Source organism: Sphaeramia orbicularis, chromosome 10 (assembly GCF_902148855.1).
Source record: "Sphaeramia orbicularis chromosome 10, fSphaOr1.1, whole genome shotgun sequence".
In the NCBI taxonomy this organism is placed as follows: Eukaryota; Metazoa; Chordata; class Actinopteri; order Kurtiformes; family Apogonidae; genus Sphaeramia; species Sphaeramia orbicularis.
The window spans coordinates 39,559,835-39,578,971 of record NC_043966.1 but is presented as its reverse complement, the minus strand read 5'-3'; positions in this window follow the sequence as shown (position 1 = coordinate 39,578,971).

The following is a 19,137-nucleotide window of genomic DNA, read 5'->3' as shown; positions in this document are numbered from 1 at the left end:
GTCCTTTTATCTTAATATTGTGGTGGGCAGACACACCATTCACTCTCACACTCAGGCTAGCCGGCTTACTATAAACTTTAAAGATGCAGGCCTGAACGATGCCTGTGAGCGGTGAGGCCCAAAACTTAATGGCCCTTTCACTCTTACGAGCCAAAAAGAAAATAGTTTAGTGGTACCTGGTTTAATGCTCCAAGTTCAGGTGTTGAAGGAAGGGGCAGCCGTGTCCCAAGATGGCAGTCAGGTCGTTTCCCAGGATGTGAATATATTCATGTTTTTGTCCAGGTTATATTAGGAAAGTTGCATAAAACCTGCATTTACATTTTAACCTTGATGGTGCCTTTCCAGACAGACAGTATGTCCGTTCCATTGGTAGTAATGCACCCCTGTTCCATCAAAGATGCACAGCTTCTGAGATAACAAGCCAGATAGTCCGTCTCCTCTTCAGTCTAGAGGATGCAGTGTCTGTGATTTCCATAAAGAATTTCAACTTTCAATTCCTCTGATCCCAAAACAGTTTTCCATTTTGCCTCAATCCATTTTAAATGACTTCTGTTCCAGAGAAGTCAGCAATGTTTTCTTCAGACGTTGACAGACTTTGGCATCTTACACTGTCATATTTCTACAGTGTCTCTCAACAGACTTCTTCCATTTCTTCTTCATTCCTTTTCATGAAGCCTGGTTTCTCAACTGATGGGTTAGGTCAGTGTTTTTCAACCTTGAGAACAGGAGGAACAGAAAAAACAGACAAAACAATAAAATGATGTTTGTAAATTCTATTTCATTTTGGAAAATTAAATGAATTTTAATAAACACCTACTTTACAATTATTTAAAGTGTGTATAAATTTTTTGGGGGACACCCTGTATGTGTATGTCTATATATATTGACTTATTCATTCATTTATTTAAATATTGTATTTATTTAAGTGTATGTATGTATGTATGTATTTATTTATTTATTTATTCTTATTTTGTCTCTCCCCAAGGGTATTGAACAGGTGGGGGGTGGGGGTGTGTTGAGATGAGTATTTTTGTTTATTATGTAAAAAATAAAAAGAAAAGACAGTATGACAATAAACAGTGATAAATCACACAAGGAAGGTTAAATATATTAATTTAGAAACCAAGGTTACAATAGTTTTGGATTTTTCATTATAATTTAGTTTTATTTAGTTTAGACTTTTTTTCCTCTAATTCAGTTAGTTTTAATTAGTTTTTAAAGCAGGTTTACTAGTTTTTATTAGCTTTCATTTTTTTCTGAATGCTTGGTTTTGGTTTAGTTTTAGTATTAATTTTAGTTTTGTTGTATCTTTTATCTTCTTCACCGTTGTATTCACATAAATCCCAGACAGGACTCTGCTGCTTTCTCCCAACTTTAGTTTCCATGTTTCCAGGTAGAGTGGGGATGAGAAGACGAGTCTAAATGACAAGTGATGAGAAGTGTACTGTATGGGGCCGCTAGCTAAGATTGCTAGAGCGAAATAAATTGCTTTCGTATCAATCCGACGTTGACAAAGACGAAAATGAAGGGAATTTTATCCATCATTTTTACACGTTTTAGGTAGTTTTGTAAGCACACAGTACAGTTTCAGTTAGTTATCTTTTTTTTTTTTTCTTTTAATTATAGTTTTGATTTATTTCAGTTAACGAAAATGTTTTTTCAATTCTAGTTTTTGTCATTTTGTTAGTTTTTATTATCGATAATAACCTTGTTAGAAACTGACACAAAAGTCCCACTGGGTCTTTATCGATTAAAAAAAAGAACCAAAACTGACTTTTACAACAGTCTTTCATATTTTTGTCACCCACCACAGACGAGGGGAACTTGGTCAGGATGTGTGACTCAACTGCTTAAAAGCTCCTTCCATTCCTTAACACTTCTCTTCATTGCCTTATTCCCCTCATATATTTATAATTATCCCCTATACGTCTACACTTCAGCTGAAAAAGGCTTGCTCCACGGCCTTTTCACCCTCACAAAAACCTAAATCTAATCTTGTTGGATTTTAGAGCACTTGCTTTCAATTGCTGCTAGCAGACACTTGACTTTATTATAAATTTCGGGCCATTCAGAGAAGCTCTGACAGCCCTTAATATCTCACATTGAGGAAAAATAACACTTGAAGCTACTTGAATTGGAGTGTTCCTAAAATACCTTAGATCAGACTGAGTACCCAAGTATTCTCTCGTACTCACAGATCCTTTTTATTCATCCTCAGCTGTCTTTTCTAGGTTTGCTTTGACATAAAAGCAACAGGCAGCTGTGTTGACATAAACCCTGCTTTTGAACAACGTGTACATCATGTGCACTGCGACCAGCCCACACTGTTTTATCCTGTGCGTATTCAGTTAGAGGTCAAACCCATGAAGCGGTACCTCTTAGCCCTGGCGCTCAATCTCGTGGCGGAGTATACGGAGGAAATTGATCGCCCATGCAGTCATTTGTCTGACATACAGCTTATGACAGAGCGGAGTCTGCTTTAAACACTGCATATGTGGGCGTTATAAATATTTTAGCATTCAGCCGTATAGACAGTTCAGGAATTACACCATACATGTGCTTTTAAATTATATATGGAGCTAAGAGACGCAGCTCATGATGCTTCACTTGCAACATAATGAGGAACCCATTGTATGACCTTTGTACCAAACTCAGCTCAATGTAATTAAAACGTAATTCTGTGTAACATTCATCACCAAAGGAGTGATCAGATTTTTCTGTTGTGCTGCACGGTTTTATAGAGGGAGATGTCTGCTGCAAAGGCGGCTAATTACAGTATCTTGTGTCAGCGTTCACTGAATGTGTATAACAGCTGCCATGATGTTTTGCCTGTGTGCCATAATAGCTCCTGCTGTTACTAATGGAGATAAGAGTGTCAACAGGCTTTAGCCCACAGATGCAGCTGCTTATTATTCTCTGGTAGCCGCTGTATTGACACACACATACAGTAGATCACAGGTGTCAAACATGTGGCCTGGGGGCCAAATCCGGCCCGCCAAAGGGTTCAGTCTGGCCCCTGGGATGAATTTGTGAAATGCAAAAATTACACTGAAGCTGTGGCAATTTCTCACAGACTGCAAGGGAAGCTCAGCTTCCCCTAAAATTATGAAAATTAAATGGTTAAATATGTTCGGTTGTGTTGACATTTTATTGACTACAAATGTGTTAGAACATGTTCATCTCAAAGATGAGTTTGTTCAGAATCAGCTTTATCACAAATCATCAGACTCGATGTTGTTCACTTCTCATACATTCCCATTGCGCTGTTTTCTCTTTCGATCTCTGCTCAGTGCATTTGCACGTACACGCTCAGCGTCCATGCACTTCAATGGGACTGAGTGGAACATGTTTTTTTCATTGCCTCAAAACTGGACGGTAATTGGATAAATGCCACGATGTTGTCCCGCCCCTGGACACCAGGCGTCTCTGGGGGTGAATGGAGCTGTGGGCGGAGCTCGGTCGGGCTGGACGCCAGAATCCCACATGCTGATTGGAGGATCAGTCAAAAGGCTGAATCCCGTTTGATTGACAGCTATTTTGAGATCTCCTCCTTCACTGACACAGTTCAGTTTAATACCGTTGCGCATTCTGCTGTGAAATCAAGAGAGAAACCACTACGAAATTACTTGTTCATTTCTTGCACTGTAAATAAAACACAGTCATTGTACTTCCTTGTTTCAATTTAACATAATTTCAGCGTTTTCTTGTTTCAGTTACATAATTTAATCATTTCTTGTTCTAGTTTAATATCGTTTTGTAGATAGTTAAATCAATCAAACTGTCGGCTAGGTCGCAGTGAAAGGAGCATCTCTTGTCTAAAAAGGCTGAAGTCTTACACTCGCAACCCAATGGGCCAAGGCAATCTAAGCAGCCCAGCTCTGCTGGACACTGAGAGGACACTGGTCCAGTCCCTGGAAAAGACGCCTATTTGGTACGAGAAGGTCACTGAGCATTTTCTTAAAAAGGAACGGAGGGCCGAATTTATGTTTAAATAACTTGACAGTTTTTTTTTTATGTAAGCCGACAATGAGCTTCCCCTGTCTGAAAGACGAGCAGCCACCACTGCACTGAAGATATTAACAATCAAGGATGTTCAAATCCTTCTAGGTCATTTCAGTCTAAAGTGGATCAGACCAGTAAAATACTATCATAATAACCTATAAAATAATGACAACTGTAAATGTGTCTCTTTGTTTTAGTGTAAAAAAAAAAGTAAAATTACACAACAATGTTTACATTTACAGACTAGCCTTTTACAAAAAATGTGAATATCTGAAATGTCTTAAGAAAAGTATGTGGAATTTTAATAATATTTCCCCTGTTATTTAATGTTTTGTGTATTTGTAGATCCACTGTGATCTCTAAGTTGTGATTCACATGTGCAAATGATAAACTAAGGCGCAATATTGTTAACATTGCACTTATTTCACTAAAAAATTTTTTAGGTTATTTCTATTTGTTCATGTTATGTTCAAGTACAGTTCACAGATGTAAACATTTTCATTGCGGAATTTACTTTTTTTCACTCAAAAGTTCTTATCCTATTATTCATATTATTTTACTGGTCTGGCCCACTTCAGATCATATTAAGCATATGTGGCCCCTGAACTAAAATGAGTTTGACACACCTGCAGTAGATCATGTAATATATTAGCATAGAACAAATAAAAGAATACCTTAGTGACTAAAACTGTTTTACTGTTGAATATCAATTGAAATCAAATAATCCACGTTATGTTGTGTCTTCAGCAACTGGGGATTTAAGGCTAATTTATGCTCACATTATGTATGTAAATCAGTTTGTCCATTTCTAACTTTGTCAAGCGTCACTACCTTCATACTTCCATGCGTCCAGTATGTTGGAATGAGCATTTCTTAATCAATCCACCAGAGGGTGCTGCTCTTAATTTCCATACCTGCTAAATACCATGAAGAAGAGCAAAGATTTTGAAAAGAGGAAGAAGAAAGTCAATAATAACAAACATGGTGATGACAGAAGAGGTTTTACTAATGTGATACTAATGTTAATATTAGGGCTAAAACTAACGATGATTTTAATAATCGATTAATCTGTTGATTATTTTAATAACTAATTGATTCATCGGATAAACACAAAAGACTCAATTCTCAAAGATCGGTATTTAACCCAAAGCAATATGGCTGCAGAAAAGTCACTAATGATTACATCCCTGCATTAGCTTCGGGTATAGTTAGCAAGCACTAGCCCGCTACCTAGACTTGTTATGGCTCGAGACTAGCAAGATATGGCCTTCAACCAGCTCCAGTTGTAGCAGTGTTTTTTTAAACTTGGGGTCAGGACCCCACATGGGGTCGCCTGGAATTCAAATGGGGTCACCTGAAATTTCTAGTAATTGATAAAAATAAAAATTACAAATAAAAAACATATGGTGAGTTGAGAGACAATCACAATATACAAAGACAAACTGTGAAGCTGAAACTGAAGCACTGTGGTACTGTTTATCTTTCAAATGTTCATTGTGGTCCGTTTCAGATGCTGCAGCTCTTTCATAATTCAAAGTTTGAGTTCTTGTTTGTTCAGTATTAATTGTCAGCCTTGTAAATCCAAGCTGGACTGACTGTACATATCCTGACCAAGGAAAATAAAATTCTCCCTTTGTGCAGTAATCTACACCTGGCTTTTCTGCCTCCGCCCACAATAATATACATGATATAGACTAAATGTCGTCTAAAATTAACGTTTATTTGCAACATAGTACAGCAAACTATTACATGATCAAAAACAAATTAATTTTAGCCAAAAAAGAAAAGTCTCTGTTTTGAATGTCTGGGGTCGCCACATATTTTTGATATTAAAATGGGATCATGAGCCAAAAAAGGTTGGAAACCACTGGGTTATAGGCTATCAAACTAGCGTTGTATGCATTTGTTTGAGTCAACGATATGTAATGTTAGTCTGTTGGCCTGAAAAACGGACATGAGTGAAAAAGTTATAATTATGACGACATTGTCTAACTAGCTAGCGCACTAAAGTAATCACCACATGTAGCCTATCTTAAGCTAGGTTTACATTGTGTTTGTGGTGGCCATGACAGCCCCATTTGCTCAAAACGTACTGCGCTGTGGGATTTTGCCCATTTTTTTCTCCATATTCAAGTATTGTTACATTAATGGCGCACTACATTTCGGGCAAACAGGGCTACCGTAGCCACCGGGAACATAATGTGAACCTAGCTTTAAAATTCTCGCCCGGCATCTGAAGCCTCAGCCATGCTGCTCTGTGTTTTCCTCTGTTACACTACACAGCATGTGGGCATTCCTCAGTTCTAACGTGCTCAAGACCCAACGAATCAACTGCCGAAATCTTTTAAGAATCTGTTTAATCGACTCGTTGATATTGAGAAGGGTAGTTGTCATAAATATGTTGGTAGTTTTTCACTAACTCACACAATCGCTCTTTGAGAAGTTCCACCATTTATGGAAATTATTCTTTTCAAATCTCAGCACTGCCTCCACAGTTTCTGGTAGTACTGCCCCATATTCTCCGTCTGGGTTCGCATCTGCAAGTTCTCGGAAAATGAACAGAATTATGTAGGTAATGTACGCAGAGGATTGTCTGTGTCTTTAACACAGAGCATAAATGAGCCCTTAGGCAACGTTATATGTGGATCTAATGAGTAAAAGGCAGGTGGAGTAAAAGCAGCAGACATTCTAATATGGTTTTTCATCTAAATGGCTGTATTATCTTCCCTCACAGATGAGACAGGAGGATTATCTTGTTTCCTCATCAGTCTGTATGACCTGACACAAGCAATATCTAAGAAAACGACATAAACAGTTAAATATTTACCACATCAGAATTTATTTGATAAGTGTTCCCACTTCATTTGTGCACATTTATTTGTTTGAGGAAAAGCCACATTGACCGAACAAGTTTTTACTGTTAACATTTTTCGAAATTTGAAATTGCAAATGAATTTACGTGATATGCAACAGTGTTTTCATTTTGTTTATCATATTTATTATATTTCCACATGAATCAAAAAATGCATAAACAGATACTGGCATAAACTGCCATTATATCCACTGGTAATTTAATTGGTTTAAATTCTTAGGTGCAACGATCACATGTTTTATCGTTGCTATTATATCCATTTTCAGCAAAGGTGTGTATTTTTTTAGAAGATGAAAATGATGCAAAAAATGAAAAAAGAAGTACAAAGGAAAAAAAAAATTATGCCTGCAGTAAATGAGTTTGTGATTTTAGTGTTTGTTTTGTTTGTTTTCTTTATTTTCACAGCATCTGCTGGGTTTCACATTAACTTACAATTAAGAAAATAACCACAACCTCGGCTGTTGTTCAACAAGATGAAACCAACTGATATTGTGGTTTTAAAACCTTCTTTGTTGTCAGAACTTAAACACTTCTCCATCAGCAGAACATTTCAGAAACCTAGAGGAAAAACTTTCACAACACATAATGATAAAATGTTTAAAAGTACAAGAGTAAAAGTCGAAAAAAGAAAAAACATTTTTTCAATGTTTTGAGCCAAAAGAAAATTGTATGTCAAAATACATGTGATTACCATGGTATAAAATACATATTATGATATTAACCTCCGCCAAGGAGGTTAAGGTTTTGCCGGCGTTGGTTTGTCTGTCTGTCCATGTGCTAGATAAGTCAAAAAGTTATGGATGGATTTGGATGAAAATTTCAGGAAATGTTGATACTGGCACAATGAACAAATGATTAAATTTTGGTGATGATCGGGGGGGGGGGGGGGGCACTGATCTGCCTTGGTGGAGGTCTGCACTCTCCGAGTGCTTTTCTAGTTAGAAATGTATTGGCTGGTTCTAGATGCATCTGTTCAACTTACAATTTGAGTGTCTTTTTTTTTTTCGTCTTTACTTTTATCCAAACTAGCTGTGGTTGTAGATTTGTTACAATATGTTTATTGTTTTGGGATATAATTTAGTTATGAGTAAGGAGATAATATTGTAAATGAAAATCTATCTATCTATCTATCTATCTATCTTTGCAGATATATATACAGGGGTTGGACAAAATAATGGAAACACCTTAAAAAATCAACAAAATATAATTTAATATGGTGTAGGTCCGCCTTTTGCGGCAGTTACAGCCTCAATTCTCCGAGGTATTGATTCATACAACTTGTGAATTGTTTCCAAAGGAATTTTAAGCCATTCTTCAGTTAGAATACCCTCCAACTCTTTTAGAGACGATGGCGGTGGAAATCGACGTCTTACTTGAATCTCTAAAACTGACCATAAATGCTCAATAATGTTGAGGTCTGGGGACTGTGCCGGCCATACGAGATGCTCAACTTCATTAGAATGTTCCTCATGCCATTCTTTAACAATTCTAGCTGTATGGATTGGGGCACTATCATCTTGAGGTGAAGGTGTTTCCATTATTTTGTCCAACCCCTATATATATATATATATATATATATATATATATATATATATATATATATATATATATATATATATATATATATATATATATGTATATATATATATACAGTACAGGCCAAAAGTTTGGACACACCTTCTCATTCTTTGCATTTTCTTTATTTTCATGACTATTTACATTGTAGATTCTCACTGAAGGCATCAAAACTATGAATGAACACATGTGGAATTATGTACTTAACAAAAAAGTGTGAAATAACTGAAAACATCTCTTATATTCTAGTTTCTTCAAAGTTGCCACCCTTAGCTCTGATGACTGCTTTGCACACTCTTGGCATTCTCTTGATGAGCTTCAAGAGGTAGTCACCTGAAATGGTTTCCTAACAGTCTTGAAGAAGTTCCCAGAGATGCTTAGCACTTGTTGGCCCTTTTGCCTTCACTCTGCGGTCCAGCTCACCCCAAACCATCTCGATTGGGTTCAGGTCCGGTGACTGTGGAGGCCAGGTCATCTGGCGCAGCACTCCATCACTCTCCTTCTTGGTCAAATATCCCTCACACAGCCTGGAGGTGTGTTTGGGGTCATTGTCCTGTTGAAACATAAATGATGGTCCAACTAAACGCAAACCGGATGGAATGGCATGTCACTTCAGGATGCTGTGGTAGCCATGCTGATTCAGGTTGCCTTCAATCTTGAATAAATCCCCAACAGCGTCACCAGCAAAGCACCCCCACACCATCACACCTCCCCCTCCATGCTTCACGGTGGGAACCAGGCATGTAGCATCCATCCGTTCACCTTTTCTGCGTCGCACAAAGACACGGCGGTTGGATCCAAAGATCTCAAATTTGGACTCATCAGACCAAAGCACAGATTTCCACTGGTCTAATGTCCATTCCTTGGGTTTCTTGGCCCAAATAAATCTCTTCTGTTTGTTGCCTCTCCTTAGCAGTGGTTTCCTAGCAGCTATTTGACCATGAAGGCCTGATTCACGCAGTCTCCTCTTAACAGTTGTTGTAGAGATGTGTCTGCTGCTAGAGCTCTGTGTGGTATTCATCTGGTCTCTAATCTGAGCTGCTGTTAATTTGCGATTTCTGAGGCTGGTGACTCAGATGAACTTATCTTCAGCATCAGAGGTGACTCTTGGTCTTCCTTTCCTGGGGCGGTCCTCATGTGAGCCAGTTTCGTTGGAGCGCTTGATGGTTTTTGCGACTGCACTTGGGGACACATTCAAAGTTTTTGAAATTTTCTAGACTGACTGACCTTCATTTCTTAAAGTAATGATGGCCACTCGTTTGTCTTTACTTAGCTGATTGGTTCTCGCCATAATATGCATTCTAACAGTTGTCCAATAGGGCTGTCAGCTGTGCATCAACCTGACTTCTGCACAACACAACTGATGGTCCCAACCCCATCAATAAGGCAAGAAATTCCACTAAGTAACCCTGACAAGGCACAGCTATGAAGTGAAAACCATTTCAGGTGACTACCTCTTGATGCTCATCAAGAGAATGCCAAGGGTGTGCAAGGCAGTCATCAGAGCTAAGGGTGGCTACTTTGAAGAAACTAGAATATAAGAGATGTTTTCAGTTATTTCACACTTTTTTGTTAAGTACATAATTCCACATGTGTTCATTCATAGTTTTGATGCCTTCAGTGAGAATCTACAATGTAAATAGTCATGAAAATAAAGAAAATGCGAAGAATGAGAAGGTGTGTCCAAACTTTTGGCCTGTACTGTACATATATATGTATACACTACCAGTCAAAAGGCTGGACTCAGCTTTGCATTTAAATGGCATCAGATGGACCACAGATGACCAACCAGTGCTCAGCATCAATGGGAACTCCTTCAAGACTTTTAAAAAACATTTCAGGTGACTACCTTATGAAGCTCATCGAGAGAATACCAAGAATGTGCAAAGCAGTAATGAAAGCAAAATGTAGCTATTTTGAAGAATCTAAGATATAAAACATGCTTTGAGTTATGTCACACTTTTTTTAACTACATAATTCCATTCATGTTCATTCATAATTTTGATGCCTTCAATGTGAATCTACAATGTAAATAGTCAGGAAAGTAAAGAAAAAACAGGTGAGTCCAAACTTTTGATTGGTAGCGTATATACAAGCTGGTCAAATGACATCTACAAACAGTATGTGCACTGTATCATCATCTTGTTATGGTCATCTAGTTAAAAAATATTTCTGAATTAAGTTGCATTCAAGAGTAACACGAGGTGCATCTTGGGAATTATTTCCCAGCCAAGTTTATACGAGTCACCAAACAGTGCGCCCTTGGTTTAAGCTAGCAGACAAGAACAACATTCAGGTATTCTATGCTTTCTTGGTTTATGCGAACTTTCAAATGGAACATTACTTAGGCCATGACTGATGATGTTTCACGAGAACGTGAGAACGGAAGAACAGATAAGAACACGTATTGAGAAATGGCCAATGTTTAGCAGCAGCAAAATTTGATTTAGGAAAATTGTAATCGAATAATTTTTAATAGTTTCCAGTCGATTTATCAATTAACCATTTCGGCTCTAATTTTAAGCATTGTATGGATTTAAGTGTTCTTGGAATACCAGGATTTGGGAATATGATAGTGACTAGGGGTGGAAGAAAATATCGGTTCTGCAATATATTGCGATATTTAATTTTACGATACTGCATTGATACTAAAATGTACTGTATTGATATTTTTAGGTATTTATTCAAATGCAGATATTGTGGAGGTTCATTTTTGTTTTTTATTTTTATTTTTGTTCATAATTCATGTATTATTATTTAACAATGTTTTATTCAATAATGTTAGTTCCTTTGTTGGGATTGCACAAAAGTAATGTTATGATGTTAATTATGAACTAATAGAACATATGAACATTTGAACAGGATCTTAAACTGTAATGTCTCTAAAACCTAATTTCAGTTTGAACACAGGAACATGTTGTGATATAGTTTTAGATCCTGTTGTGATCAAATAAAAATGTTTAGTATTTGTGCATATTTCTGGTGTAATTCAATTCTTCAAGAAAATAATCATTTAAAAAAGAAACAAACAAAAAAATTGCCTTTTTTAACAGTATCATGATATATCATGATATATCATATTGTGATCCTAGTATTGTGATTTGTATCGTATCGCCAGATTCTTCCCAGTACACAGCCCTAAAGGCGGCCTTACACTGTGCGAGTTTAGAGATGATTTCTCACTCGTGCGACTATTTCTGGGATCGGGCCCGATGTGCCTCTAATCGTGTGTCGTGCTTCGTGCAGTGTACATGGGGTAAAGAGAAGCGATTAGCACCTCACGACCACCTCACGACCAGCAATCGTGTGTTCGTAAGGAGAACGGAGCTGTTTGAAATCCTGCTTGCTCCTCGTGAGTGTATCGTACTGTCAAAGCAGTGCCACGAACCGATGTGCCTCAAATTCTCACACTGTGCATGCGCAAACACAGACACGTACAGTAGCGTACAAGCTAACAGTAGCTGGCTGTTGTCCTAGTGCAGTTTAGCTGTTGCAGCTTACCTCTAGTTCCTGCTGTAGGATGACAGCCCATACTGTCCACGTCTGGACAACCAATGCCTGTACCAAACACATCGTTGTCTTTTCTTCTTTTTTGATTCCTCACAGATAACGGCACATATTACCAAAGCAGCTCGTTGGTTTTTGTTTAGCACTACCATTTCGTGACTCACGCCAATACACAATCGTCTATGCACTTTTACGGATTCCTTGGTATTTTAACGTTGTATTTCCAGATACAACACTCAAACGTGTCGTGCGTCCTGTGGTGTACGGTCCTACAGTGTGAGCAGTCAGGTCGCATACGAGTGTCGGTCCGTGCAGTGTGAGAACAGGAATCGGGAGCCTGACTGTACGACTGATTCGCACAGTTTGAGATGGAGCTGCATGCAACAATCGAAATAATCGCACAGTGTATGGCCGCCTTAATAGTAACATCAGTACTTCTTCGTTCACTCAGTTGAGCAGTAAAAGAACTGTGTTGCTAACATGTAAAGCCGCCTTCCTTACACTGCACACATTTTCTGTCTGAGGATTCCCATTATCCCCTTTTGCCCCACAGGAGGAAAAGTTAAATACAGTTGTGAGGGTTTCTAAATACCCTCCAACCACACCCATGAGCCACTGAGGAATGCAGAAGAAGAAGCGAAGGGAAATGAAGAAAATAGAAATTTCAAACATTTTATCCTTATCTGGAAGATGATCCATTCATGTGCTTTTTACTGCTCTGGTAATCCCACAGAGGAAGGAGGCACACTGGTGGAGTCACAAAGCACTGTGGCATTCTTATGAACATATCTCCTCTGTGTTTACTGATCCAGATCCATGTGTGTGCTGAATAAAACATGTTTGGGAGCAGGAAAATGTCTCCAAGGGAGTGCACACAGGTACGAAGGGAAAAGACAATCCTGTACACATCTTTAATGCTTTCTGGAGTTTTTTTTTTAATTTTTTATATTCAGTAGAAATACAGAAACATCCAGGAGTTTGTATTTGGTGATTAACTTGACTTAAAGTATATGTTGTATTTGTACTTGATTATAAATGTTTAGAATGAAAACTTCTAACCTTTTATCTACGACAGTGGTTCAACTGGGGGACACTCTTCCGGGGTGGGGGTGGGGGCATGAGTGACATCATCATGTGTGCGTGTGCATTAGCGACGACTCCTCTGCTGCTCACAAATTGAGGTCCTTGAGGGGGTGTGTGCATATCATCTGGCTCATCGCCCCCCACCCCCCCATTTGCAAATTCATTATTGGGGTGGTAGCAGGTAGTTATTGATAAGGTGAGTGGAGCTCACTTTCTCACAGCTTTATCTACAGACCTATATAACCCACCAGGTCTTCGTCATAAAGGTCCATTGCGTTACTTATACAATTGCATACCCCCCCCAGTCCCACAATATTATATTCAGGCATGGAGGGAGGGGGAGCGCCAGTAGGCTGATGATGCCGTTAGTGGGGCGTGGTTCAAAAAAGGCAGAGAAACCCTGATCTAAGACATTGTGTTGTTTTGCAGAGACATGAACTGAATTTATTTACAGCCACAGCCCCATGTGTCACTGTGAATGTATGTGACCACTAGAAGGAGTAGTGAGTCACTCTGCTGGTCTCCCATGGCGATGAAAATGAACAGAATCAGAGCCGAAAAGAAAACAGCTGTCAAGAGGCGTATGCAGTTTTCCACTCAACTGCTCAGCTCTAACATGTCATCATTAATACATTTCGCAAAAAGGTGTTGGTTTTGTAAAAGGCCCATGTATAGTCTTCGCTCCTCTGAGAAAAAAAAGGAACACCTACAATTTGACGAATATCAACTTCCCTCTAAACATGTATTTATAACTACTTTGTAGATTTTTAAAAAATCTTGAATTAAGTAAAAAAAAAAAAAATCTGCCAGTGGAACAAGTGAAAATTATCTTGATAACATTTCTTGAAATAAGATTTTCAAGATTTGTTGTCTAAAAATTAGTTCTTGTATCTCACTGAAAAGTTACTCATTTGGTGATTATGTCTTATTTTAAGTGGGATGAGATATTTTGACAAGAAAAGAGAAAAATACACTTGGTAAGATTTGGATTTTTGCAGTGAGGGAATATGGATGTACCTTAGGTTTGGCATCTTCACTGTCTGCTGAACTTGTAGATAAATGTGTTGTAAACTTTTTTTGTGATCTGGCGCTATATAAATAAAATTTTGATTGATTGAGTGATTTAATTGGTTTCCCCCTGTAAGTCGCTTTGGAAAAAAGCGTCTGCCAAATGCGTAAACATAAACATAAACGTAAAGATACTGTTCCCTATTAATAAAACCGACATTGTACATCAAACAGGAGCAGAAAAAACTGTCACTTACAGTAACTCTATGTAAGTACCTCATGTTTGATATACTTACTGTAATGTAGGAACTATAACTAAAGCTGATTGTTCCCTTCAGGATTAATTCATTTCAGAATAAAGGAAAGGCAGGTTTATTTATATAGCACCATTCATGCATGAGGCAATTCAACATGCTTTACAAAGGCATAAAAGTACATTAAAATCATAGAGAATAAAACATTAAACAAAAGGAAAGGGCACAATAGATAAAAAATGAAGAAGGACATTAAAGCAGGAATAAGAGACAGTTAAAACAAAAGCTAAAAACAGTCTTGACTAAAATGAAGAATTTAGTGTTTCAGTTAATATTGTGTGTCAGTGCAGGTATTAGAACTGAAAACACTATTCTAATCAAAGGAGCTGTAAACAAATGAGTCTTTAAGCTACATTTAAAAGAACTGCGAGTTTGAGCAGACCTGCAGTTTTTTTTGGTGGTTTGTTCCAGATGTGGAGCATTAAATCTAAAAGCTGCTTCTCCTCGTTTGGTTCAGACTCTGGGGACGGAGAACAAACCTGAACCAGAGGACCTGAGTGGACTGGACGGATCACGCGGTAAAAGGAGGTCAAACATTCAACTCTTATCACTTCGTTTTTTTTTTTTTTTTTTTTTTTTTAATTAGTGATAGTTGAATGAATGAATGAATAAATTTATTTTTGGTTTTACATCAATCATTGTACTCAGTACATCAGTTGTAATAAACATAAAAACCAAAAAAGGAATAGGCTAGAAGCAAAAGCTTGTTTTTTTGCCTATCCTTTTCAACTAATACACTGCTTACATCAACTTAAATGTGTACAGCATCGAGCATTTACACCACAATAATAACAAAAAAAAAAAAAAAAGTCAACAACAAAAACACATCTACCATCTCAATTCAATATTTCTGAATAATTTAAACTTAAAGTTTTTTTTTTTTTTTTTGACTTCGCCAATGGAGTGGATAACTTAAATGCATCATAAGGTCCATTCCATAATTTCACACCCGTAGTTAACAAGACAATGTGGACAGAAAAACAACAACAACACGTAAACAAAGAGAAACTCAAACAAATAAACAAACAAACCAAAAACAACAACAACGACAGAGTATTGACAAACAACAACAACAACGTCATATTACAGTGAAAAAGATCATAAATGTAAATAGCAACTAAACCATATAGCTTGGTTAGGGGTGATAGGGAAAAGGGGAAGAGGGGGGTGTGAATGAAAGTGAGAAAGAGAGAGGGGGGAGTGAGGGGGAAAATAACACTGGTCAACAACAAATTTATTGTTTAAGTTTTTTGAGCTGATTTAGGATAATTTTGGTGTGCTGAATCCAAAAATCACATTAATTTTGCTCAGTCAGGTCAACTTTCTGAACTATGCTACATATTGGCTTTTTAACATTTTTGCTTACATTTATGGGCATTTTCACATTATATGATACAAAATTCTTTCATATTTCTTGCAATAAACGAGTTCTGAAGATTTTACTTTTGCCAATTTATGATTAATGTTTTTTTTTAATATTACAGGTGAATGAAATGGCTTCGACTAGAAGATGTTGCAAAAATAAACCTGACATATTATGCTACATCTGCGGTGAATACACCATTGTACCTAACAGGAATCCTGTTAGAAAATGATTTTTTTTCTCTTAAAACCTATTTTGGGTGAGAACTATATAAAAAAAACTAGAAGCACTCGGAGAGTGCAGACCTCCGCCAAGGCTGATCAGTGGCCCCCCCTGTGGGCCCCCCCACCCCCGATCACCACCAAAATTTAATCATTTCTTCCTTATCCCGTTTCCAACAAACCCTGAAAATTTCATCCAAATCTGTTCATAACTTTTTGAGTTATGTTGCACACTAACGGACAGACAAACAAACAAACAAACAAACAAACAAACAAACAAACCCTGGCAAAAACATAACCTCCTTGGCGGAGGTAATCAACTGATAAAGTCACAAAAATGTAATCAATTTTGTGAGAAGATCAAATTTTTCAAAATCAAATTAGCAAAAAAACCCTGACCTGATTGAGAAAAACAGATGTCATTTTTGGATTTAGCGGTGCAAAATGCTCCTAATTCAGTTGAAAAAACCTAGACAACTTGAAAAAAACATTTTTTTGTTACCCAGTATAATGATTATTGTAATAATACAAAAATATTTAATAATAATAATACCAGTAGCCTAATTTGCTAGTATTATTGTGGCGGTGGTAGCGGCAGAGGTAGTCACAATACAACAAGTTAAATAATTTAATATTTGTAACAATGTATTTGTATCAGTTACTATCTGTTTTGAGTTTATATGAATCAATTTAAATTAAAGCTGCAAGCAGCATTGGGCGGGACCTCGCACCGGGCGAGCCGCCTCCCCCGCGATCCGCCTCCCGTGACCGTCGACACCTCAGTTCCACTCACACCTCTCCGTCCCCATACCAGTTCCCACCCTTTAGTGTCCGTCCTCCTTACATCTGTACAGAACACCAGCGACCCTCTGCTGAAACCACCATCACCTTTAAAATGAGACTTTTATTTTGGAAACCCTACTGTGTGTATGTGCATTTGTTTTGTATGTGAGAGAAAGAATCAGTTTGAAAAATGAATTGAAATTGTATGAATAAGTGAGTATAAAAGTGATGATTTACCACATTTAAGGCTATTATTTTGGAAAAACCCTATTGTGTGAGCATGTGTGTCTGTGAGAAAGAGTACTTTTGAATGAAGAAACATTGTACAAACAGTTGAGCGTTTGGTCATAAAAATGAAAAGAAGTTATGTAACAGACATTATGTATTATTCTTAATTGGGGTTTTATTTTGAAAAAATGTACTCCGTGTACTTTTGAATGTGTGCAAAATTTCCAATGTCCACAATACAATGCAGTAAAACCTGTTTTAAAATTAAAAAAAAAAAAAAATTCAGATTGCCTGGGATTTGAACCAGGGTCCTTCTGCCCCACAGGTAGCTACATGAACCACTACACTATAGACAGACATTTGAAAATGTGCACCAGAAAGAATTTTATAGGGACTTTGTCATTGTGAAAAGTGAAACTAAACATAGTCTTCAAAAAATCGCCATAATTCCATAACCGTAGGTCGTATCTGAAAAATTATTTCACTTTTGGATTCTGCAGACTTGTGGGAATTTAAGGAGGTATAACTTTCTTCTCAAAAGTCTGAAATGAATAAGCAGTAATTGCAGAAACATAGCGTAACTTTCAAAGGCAGATTGTCAACTTCCTGTTGGAGTTAGCTCATGGAGCCCAGCACACAGAGCCCGAGGAGGGGAGGACACCATCAAGCCCCCCACACAACCCCCAGCAGCACAACCACAGCCCAAGGACGAGGCCGGCCATGGCCAGTCAAAGGGTATTCCTCCTACCCCCCACCCCTTTTTTTTTTCCCCTTTTTATTTTTTTTTTGTTTTGTTGTTGAATGTAGACCTAGTCCACTCCACAGTTGGATCACTCTCAGACCATTTAGAAGACAGTCTGTCCACTGTGGAGTCACCATTTTAATTTTTCCTATACAACAGATAAGGGTGGATGCCTTCGAGCCAGCTTCCTCACACTGCCATCGCCAAAGACCGCGGCCATACCACCAGGGGGCTGATGGGTCAGGAGAGGCCGGCGCCGCCCCACCCCAGGCCCCACACTGCCTGGCTCCAGCCCCCCCTCCCCGGCAAATTCATTATTACCCAGACTTACAAACTCTTATCACTCCTCTGTGTTGTCTGTTTCCTCCTGTCTCTGTCACCCCTTCTCTCCCCTCCCCTGTATCCTCACTGGACTCCATTCTTATTCTGCGTATATTTATGTATTAATGTGCGTGTCTTTGATGTTTCTATTCATCTGCGGCGCTCTGAAATCTGTTCCCTCTCTCCAACCAGTCCTGTCCTTGTGCATCAGAGAGGAAGGACGGCGACGGAAACGAGGTAAAAGTAGTGTCACAGAAAGGGTGCGGCGTTGTTATTACAGGAGAGAGTTAAGACGGGAGGAAAGAAAAGAAGGAGAATCAAAAGGAAAGGAGAGGACGCTTCAGACAGACTACAGCCCTCAAAGTTCACAGTGAAAACCTACAGAATTCTATCTATCCATCCATCCATCCCCCAAAATCCTTTTTTTTTTTATGTACTCATTCATATTACACATTATATGCGACTTCTATCAGTTTTTAGTGTGAACTGAATGTGACCCTGAAGTGACCCACATGAGCAAAAAAGGTCCTGATGTAACACATGACCACGCAGGCACGCACTACACTAGTGGTGGGCAGATCGATCCAAATATCGATAGTATCAATACCAGTAATAATCAGCATCAGTAATAATGTGTAAAAAGGCTATAAGGTACAGATAATTTTGATTGAATTTTTGTGTTGCAGTTTCTGAACACTACCTGAAAAAATAATATGTTTTAATTTGTTTCCTGGTGATCATTTATGTTAATTTAAGAAAAAAATTCCAGACATGACAACATATGGGGAAAATTAGTTTTGTTACTGTTCTATTGTTTCTAAAAAAAAATTATTTTGATAAAAAAACAAAAACTTATTTAATTATAAACTTTGTCCAAATTGCGTCTTGGGTTTTAGCTGTTTAATAATAAAAAATGAAACATCACAAAACACTTAAAGGTCATGAAAATTAATTGAGATTTAGCAACTCCATGATGCATCCACCTTAATTATTGACAATATCAATATTGGCGATACTGGCCCTGTATTTACTTGGTATTTGATTGATACCAAATATGCAATATCACACACCACTAGCATGCACTGTGTTTATGGAAGTATGTTTTCCCACTACTCCTT